General features: G+C 40.7%; 1 long non-coding RNA gene across 1 annotated transcript in view; it reads left to right on the top strand.

Moving 5' to 3' along the window:
• The first annotated feature begins 411 nt into the window (after window positions 1–411).
• LOC124878116 overlaps window positions 412–8,607 on the top strand; it is a 91,665-nt gene continuing 83,469 nt past the window's right edge. The window contains exon 1 of the long non-coding RNA XR_007040663.1: window positions 412–600. This is a non-coding gene — a long non-coding RNA (uncharacterized LOC124878116). The remainder of the gene's footprint in view (window positions 601–8,607) is intronic.

Consider the following 8,607-nt stretch of genomic DNA (forward strand, 5'->3'; position numbering starts at 1 on the left):
TACTATTTAGTACCACAAAAGGTCGGGTAGGAATGGACCAAAACCGCAAAGGTACAAATCGGCCAAAAAAAGGCAATCATCTGTTTATGTGTTTATTTATTTAATCACTTCTGCTTATTAGCAATAAAACTCAACAAACCTGTTGTTAACAGCACAATGGACATTCCCACAAGTGCTCTGGTGTATATTGTACTGCTACAAGAAGAGGAACAGGTATACATTTATGAGAGTTTGTGATTATTTAAAGTCAGACACACTTTTTGTTTTTGACTCTTCTGTTTTTAAATTCTTCCTTCCCTGCAGAAACCAATAGAAAGGAAAATCTTAACGGACCCTTTTAGTCCATGTGTCCCCAGTAAAGAGCAACAGTTTGTCTCCTTCCTCCTAGTCGAAGGCTGCGAATCCAGGAAACAAGGTTTGGACCCGGGCCCGGTGACATAGGTTTGGGGCGTGGACTCCACTCCTCTCGGACCAATCAGAGTTCACGGGGAGACTTTGTAAACAACTCTTCCACGTTGGTTTTGAAGATCGTTTTTGGTTCCGAACTACGGAGGGACGTCGCGGTGCTGCGCTGCAGTGAGTCCGAATCGCCAGAACCAGGTGAGAGATATCCGTGTTCGGGTTTCTGTCGCTGTTTGTCAGCTCGTGCCTGTTATGTGAGCGCGCGCTCAGGTGACGTGTTGGTGGACATCAGCTGGTATGTTCCCGAACAAGTCAGGGCCGAACCTGGGCCGAACCAGGCAGAACTTTAGGGATAGTGATGACGCAACTGTCAGGCTGCAAACGTCCCATTCCTGGTCCCCCCTGAGATAAAGCTGCTGTTGTTCACCGGGCTGGCTCGGTTCTGCTGAGATCCACCAAGTTAAACCCACACAGTAATACTGAGTAACTCACACATACTGAAAGTTAGGCGCTGGTTTGGAAAAAGGGGGCAGAATTTGAACTGATTCTCCAGCCAAACAGAAAATCCCAACTAAACCAGGAGGCCCGTTTCTGGTTCTGGTTCTGATTCTGTCATGAGTGGGTTAACATGAGTGGTTCTGCTGCTTCGTCACCTCTCTGACTTGTTTCCTTCTAACATGAAACATCTCAGGTTGGATGTGGGCTACAGAAGGAGTCTTTAACTTTAGCCGCAGGCGCATTTTCTGAGTAATTGCGACAGAATAATGATGGAGCAGAGTTCAGCGGAAATCACTCAGCTTTTGCCCACTGACTGACAGAGACAGATTGTTATTTAGCAGCTCTGATAAGAAAAGGTATCAGAAATGGTCTCATTTGGATCCTGCTTTAAGCTGGAGACAAGAAAATGCGAGCATCCACTTTAGCAGGTAGATATTATCTGGAGAAAACAGTCATAGTTAAGTGTGCAATTATGTTTTAAAAGCTCCCATGTATGTATAAAACGACCACCAGTGACCATCATGATGACAGCTTTTCTCTTAAATTTAAGATTTATCGGTAAAATCCGTCAAATTGTGGACTTTAAACCCACACTGTCTAACCTGCCTCCAGTGGCGGTGGGAGTGTACTGCAGGTGTGGACTGTGTTTTTGCTGTGCTGTGGGCTTCAGAAATGTTCTCTCTGAACGGATGTGGGCTCAGCTTCGCTCTGCTCTCCCTCTGCACGCCCACCCTGAATGAAGGCTGGGCTGGAGGAAGAGGGGGAGGGACAGCTTCCTGTAACAACGGCTGAGGAGCTGGAGGTTTGGCAAAGGCTCCTGTCTGTTTCAGTGCTGCTGCAAACACCTGCATTCATGACGTTTTACTGAAACCTGTAAGGAAATGTGATGCATTCATTTTGAGCAGCTCTGGGGTCTTCCAGCTTTATCCTCATCTTCATTGTGTGGTGTTTCTAGCTCTTCTGTCTGTATCCATAGACCAGATATCAACTTGTATGTATATTTAAACATGAGTCAGTGATACGTCTGCTATAGCTGGGATTTCAGCTTGTAAATGTCATCTGTTTAGACCAGGGATCTGCAACCTGTGGCTCTTTGGACCCTCCACAATGGCTCTTAATAACTTTGACTAAAATGATAAAGACCAAGTTAATATTTGTAAATATAGGTAGAATAATAAGGGCAGGTTTTAGCTGTTTTTCAGTTTTTATGGAATGATTGCATTGAATTTCCACTACAGTATGACTAAAAGTATGAGTAATATGTTTTTAGATCGGTTTTTCTTGTCATCATGTTGAAAACAATGTGCTTGTTTGTTTTACATAATTTCCCATGAATATCAACATCCCATGGAAGAAAATGGACCCATCCTCTTCTTGCTGACGTTTTATGTTTTTCTTTATTTAAAAACCTAAAAATAAATATAAAATTGTGGTACTTGAGAACAAATTCCTGTTGTAGATATTTATGAACAGTGATATAAAATGGCTCTTTGGATTTTAAAGGTTGCAAACACCTGATTTAGATCAAGAAGAACTGTCTGGTCCAAAGAGCTGTCAGGAGGGACTGCACACCTTTGTAATGTGCACATGGAGACTGCTGCAGATGGACATTGTCCCACCCTGTGAGCCTACAACAAATAAAGTGGGTAAATAAAATGGACGGATGCGTTGCTACAGTTTCAGTTACTGGCGGAGTTTAACAGGAAGCCTGTGACATTGCTACAGATTTAACCCTGGCGTTTGGCGTCCTGCACATCTTGACCAGGGTTCTGGTTGAGTATTTTTACCTTCTTGTGTAGCTGTTTTTACCAATAAAAGAATGGACTTTCCTTCTCCACCACTGAATGTAAATAAACACCTGTCTGAACTCGACAAGTCACAGGTTCTCAGAGTCACGTCATCCTCTGAACTCTGCGTAGGCCACAGCCTGATGGGCCGGATGTTATCTTTTAACAACAGCTGAGCTACCAAGGCTGTGGTTGGTGGTGTTGCTCATGCGCATCCCTGCAGGTGGAAAACAGTTTTAACTTAGTGATGTTGTTGTTTTGCTCTTCACATGGCACACTTTCATTTCCTGTCAGATCTTTGCTGCTGTTGGAGAGAAGTCAGTACTGCCAAGATTAGTACTGACGTGTTGGTGTTTGTCTTCAAGGTGTTCTGCTCGGGCAGACCCGCCGCCTTACACCAAGTACGTTGACATCACTGCTTCCTGGTGCTTTGATAACTTTTTTAATGCACAACACGTTGAGAGCGCAGTGTTGAGGAGGATGGAAGTCAAGTGTTGGCTCAGCGTGTTACAGTTGAACCAGAAACGTCAGGAGAAACATTTCCTGATTAAAGCTAAAATAACTTCACACTGTAAGGAAGCAGCATTGATGGCGCTCAGAAAGCCAACAACTGATAGCTTTGAGCATCAGAAGAGCTGTAATTGTGTTGAGAAACAGGAGTGGGTGTGAAACACTGCCCTGTAAAAATGAAGCTGAAATTGGGTTTGAAGTTTCAGCTGAAACTTGTACACAGTGGTAATAATAAGCATCTGACAGTTGCTGAGCAGCAATGTTATTTCCATCTAGCTCTACTTCTGCATTGAGCGAAAAGTAGGAATCAACATTCTGGAGAACTGCCGCAGAACTTTTTCTTGTGGAATCATCTTTACTGTTGAAAGTTTTACGGTGAGGATCTTGTTAAAAAACAAATTTGAATGTTGAGACCAAAGTGGTCCAGAAAAGAAATCTTTAACAGATCCAGGCTGGATGCCTCAATAATCCTGTGATGACTGTAAAAAAGAACAAGTATTTATTTCTCTTCAGGAAGTACTGGAGATGTCCTGATCCGATATTTAGGATAAGATCTGAGCCTCCATAAAGGCATTTCTTGAACCAACAGATATGTTTTTAACAGTCTAACCCTTTGTACTGACATGCATATTAAGAGAGAGACTATATTGGCTGCTGCAGCTTCCACTGTGTGGGCCATGTGACCTGCTGGGTGCGTAGCTCACCTGAAAGAGTCGACATGAAAATTTATGATGTTGAAAGAGAAGTTCATGAAGTAGGAGAACGTTTTCTGGAAGTTTTGTTCTCAGATGAGGAGCTGGAAGCTTACTGAAATGTTTAACAAGCCAAAGTAGAGAATACAGTGATTTTCCTTTCACTTTATATTGTTTGATGTCAGGTTAAAAAAGTTGTTTTCTAGTTCATCATAAAATATGGCTGGTATTTAAAAGTAAAATAAAGTGCTTCAGAAGAGAAAAACTAAAGGGTGAAGAAACATTATTGTCATCATCCAGTTAGAGATGTTGACTGGTATCTCTTCTATTTCTTGACAGTAGAAACAGAAAATAAACCTTTAGCGCAAGTTCTGAAAAAGGCTCTCTGATAGATTTTATTTTAAAAGACAACAGAAAAGTAAAGAATTAAAAGATTATCGACCTTTTATGCATCAAAACATCAGTCTCTAACCTTGATCTGAGTTTTATTAAAAAAATTCACAAAGGCTCAGAACATTTATAGGCTGTAAGTGGTGGAAGTTTCCTAGTGTGGTGCTCTTAATAAACGGGGAACAAATTCCGATTTTTCAGCATTTGGCTTATCGATCACTGCTCAGAGCCGACCAAGGCTCTGGAAAATCTGGGCGTTTATAATTGTTTCCACTGTTGGTTTTCTGAGGTTAATCGGTGATGTCGTCCTTGAACTAAAGATGCACTGACCAGGATTTTCCTGTCTGAAACCAACTTCCAGTCTTCTTGAAATGTGATTGGCTGATTCTAAGAGAAAAAATGTGCTGCAGATTCCCCGATTGTTTTAAATGCAATATAAAAGGGAGGAATTACAAGTTTATCTCCATGTATTAAAGAATCTGTCTTCAACATATAAGTCCTTCTCAAAATATTAGCATATTGTGATAAAGTTCATTATTTTCCATAATGTAATGATGAAAATGTAACATTCATATATTTTAGATTCATTGCACACTAACTGAAATATTTCAGGTCTTTTATTGTCTTAATATGGATGATTTTGGCATACAGCTCATGAAAACCCAAAATTCCTATCTCACAAAATTAACATATCATTAAAAGGGTCTCTAAACGAGCTATGAACCTAATCATCTGAATCAACGAGTTAACTCTAAACACCTGCAAAAGATTCCTGAGGCCTTTAAAACTCCCAGCCTGGTTCATCACTCAAAACCCCAATCATGGGTAAGACTGCCGACCTGACTGCTGTCCAGAAGGCCACTATTGACACCCTCAAGCAAGAGGGTAAGACACAGAAAGACATTTCTGAACGAATAGGCTGTTCCCAGAGTGCTGTATCAAGGCACCTCAGTGGGAAGTCTGTGGGAAGGAAAAAGTGTGGCAGAAAACGCTGCACAACGAGAAGAGTTGACCGGACCCTGAGGAAGATTGTGGAGAAGGGCCGATTCCAGACCTTGGGGGACCTGCAGAAGCAGTGGACTGAGTCTGGAGTAGAAACATCCAGAGCCACCGTGCACAGGCGTGTGCAGGAAATGGGCTACAGGTGCCGCATTCCCCAGGTCAGGCCACTTTTGAACCAGAAACAGCGGCAGAAGCACCTGACCTGGGCTACAGAGAAGCAGCACTGGACTGTTGCTCAGTGGTCCAAAGTACTTTTTTCGGATGAAAGCAAATTCTGCATGTCATTCGGAAATCAAGGTGCCAGAGTCTGGAGGAAGACTGGGGAGAAGGAAATGCCAAAATGCCAGAAGTCCAGTGTCAAGTACCCACAGTCAGTGATGGTCTGGGGTGCCGTGTCAGCTGCTGGTGTTGGTCCACTGTCTTTTATCAAGGGCAGGGTCAATGCAGCTAGCTATCAGGAGATTTTGGAGCACTTCATGCTTCCATCTGTTGAAAAGCTTTATGGAGATGAAGATTTCATTTTTCAGCACGACCTGGCACCTGCTCACAGTGCCAAAACCACTGGTAAATGGTTTACTGACCATGGTATCACTGTGCTCAATTGGCCTGCCAACTCTCCTGACCTGAACCCCATAGAGAATCTGTGGGATATTGTGAAGAGAACGTTGAGAGACTCAAGACCCAACACTCTGGATGAGCTAAAGGCCGCTATCGAAGCATCCTGGGCCTCCATAAGACCTCAGCAGTGCCACAGGCTGATTGCCTCCATGCCACGCCGCATTGAAGCAGTCATTTCTGCAAAAGGATTCCCGACCAAGTATTGAGTGCATAACTGTACATGATTATTTGAAGGTTGATGTTTTTTGTATTAAAAACACTTTTCTTTTATTGGTTGGATGAAATATGCTAATTTTGTGAGATAGGAATTTTGGGTTTTCATGAGCTTTATGCCACAATCATCCGTATTAAGACAATAAAAGACCTGAAATATTTCAGTTAGTGTGCAATGAATCTAAAATATATGAATGTTAAATTTTCATCATGACATTATGGAAAATAATGAACTTTATCACAATATGCAAATATTTTGAGAAGGACCTGTATTTAAGATTTTAAGAATGCCTGCTGTTGTTTTCTAGTTTATAGATATGGAGGGATCTTAATTTTGATGCATTTTCTGAATATGAAAAAAATCAGATTTTTTTTTTTTGTTTGAGGTTTACGGTTGAATTCCACCCTAGATGGACCCGGAGTTTACTGCAGGCAGGGTTTGCTTTTCATGCCGTTTACTGTGGAGAGGCCAGATAATGAGACTTTGTGTCCTCGCTGCTGAACGCTGTGGATCATTTAGAGACCATCAGCAAATTAGTCAATCAAAACGTGCACAAAACCCCAAAAATGAAAAGCTTCGAGGTGACCCAAACATGCAGAATCAAGGCTGACTTGTGTCACAACACTAGACTAATGAGACACAACAGATTTTATGAAATTTTATTGTTCTCCTATTTTATATAAAATATTTTTTATTTTTTTACAAACATGTTTTTTTTTTCAATAGCTCTCAGGTCATGTGACCAAAAGCCTTCAAATCATGTTACTATACCAGACTAATGAGACACACCAATTTGTATCAGTTTATTATTTGTAATTTTTTTATTAATATATTTAAGGAAATTAGTAATTGATCATTTATTTCCAACAGGTTTCTATGTAGCAAATTAAACTGATAAAAAAGAGCTTCCGTTTAATTTGTATCTGTGTCATGCTGACCATTTTTCTGCATCACTTCATTAAAGGACAAAGTGCTATAGTAAAACACGGTGGTGGCAGTGTGGTAGTCTGTTTACTCTTTGCAGCTTCAGGACCAAGACACCTTGCTCTTGATGCAACCATCAGTTCTTCACCTTATACTCAGATTCACTTGGATGATACAGCAGCACGCTGGTCTGAAGCACACCAGCAAGTCCACTTCTGAATGCCTACAAAAGTCAGTCTAGAATTAAAACCTGGTGAGATGCCGAAGTTTGATCTTTGACTGGAAAACTCTCCAATGTAGCTTTGAGGGGTAGTTTCTGTTTTACACAGAGCCAAGCTGGTGAGAAGATCTATAATAATTTAAAAACAGTTTTTGTGTTTATTAAATAAAATATATTCGATGTTTCCAACATAAAGGTTTTGTTCAAGAGTTTCAGTGTAAAACAATAGTTTTCAAAGCACTATAAAAGCTACTTGAATCTCAATTCAAATGTAATTATTTGTTTTGGGACTAATCCCATAAAATAAAATAAGAATGTGATTATGACCTCCTGAGTGACCTTCTCTTGATGAAAAGCTGTTACAAAACATTTCTAGGGTATCTTAAAGTGCTACAAACCATTCAAAACATAAAAAAACATGAAAATACTAAAAGCTGCAGACCATGAAACATGACAGCCACTGTCAGGCCTACATCTGAATACAGCTCTAAACAGCTGGACTTACCTCCACCAACTCATTCACAACCTGGCTTGTAGATCAGGTTTGCCCATGCGAACCAGTTTGGTTAAAATCATAATCAGCAGGTAAGAACTTAAAGAAAAACTAACTGGTAAATGCAGAAAAGGCTGGAGATCAGTTTCCAGCTTTTATTGTGGAAGGGTGTGTGTTTTCATCAGGGTGACTCGTGAACCCAGCACAGCTATTAGGGACAACCTGAAGCAGGAGAAGATCGATATCACTGGAAACATGAGAAAATGCCTTAGACTATTTCATTTAAAACTTTTCTTTACAATAAACCTCAGCTCATGCTACAAGCTGGAGCTAAAGTGATTCCCATTTTAAAAAGAAAGAATGTCATTATTGGACCAGCTGATCAGGGAGGTTCTGCTCTGATGATGGATTTTGAGTAATTTCATTCAACCTGAAGATGTCTGCTGTCTGATGAATAATGTTTTAAACCTTTGAAGCTAAATCCTACTTATATATTCAATATTGAGATACATCAGTGCTGCTCTGAGAAGGGTTGGATCACCGAGAAGGACGAAGATTTCTTATCTGTTGAAAAATCCTATTTGTCCTGATGTTTTATGACTTGACTAAAGTCAAGAAATGTCTGGAAGATCCTCTCCTTGGTCCTTTTTATGGCAGCTATCTGCAGTTTGACTGAACCCTGTCTCAGTTCGTCTCCATTCCTTACAGACACTGCAGATATAATTAACACCATGAAAGGGTTTAAATACGAGCAGAAGGATATTCTGTACACATGTGTCCCTCATGTATTAGGTCTTGATTCTCATTACCAATTAATCAATTACCAGTCGAGCAGAGAGGATTCTGCCTCCAAATAA

This window comes from Girardinichthys multiradiatus, chromosome 2, assembly GCF_021462225.1.
Source record: "Girardinichthys multiradiatus isolate DD_20200921_A chromosome 2, DD_fGirMul_XY1, whole genome shotgun sequence".
NCBI lineage: Eukaryota > Metazoa > Chordata > Actinopteri > Cyprinodontiformes > Goodeidae > Girardinichthys > Girardinichthys multiradiatus.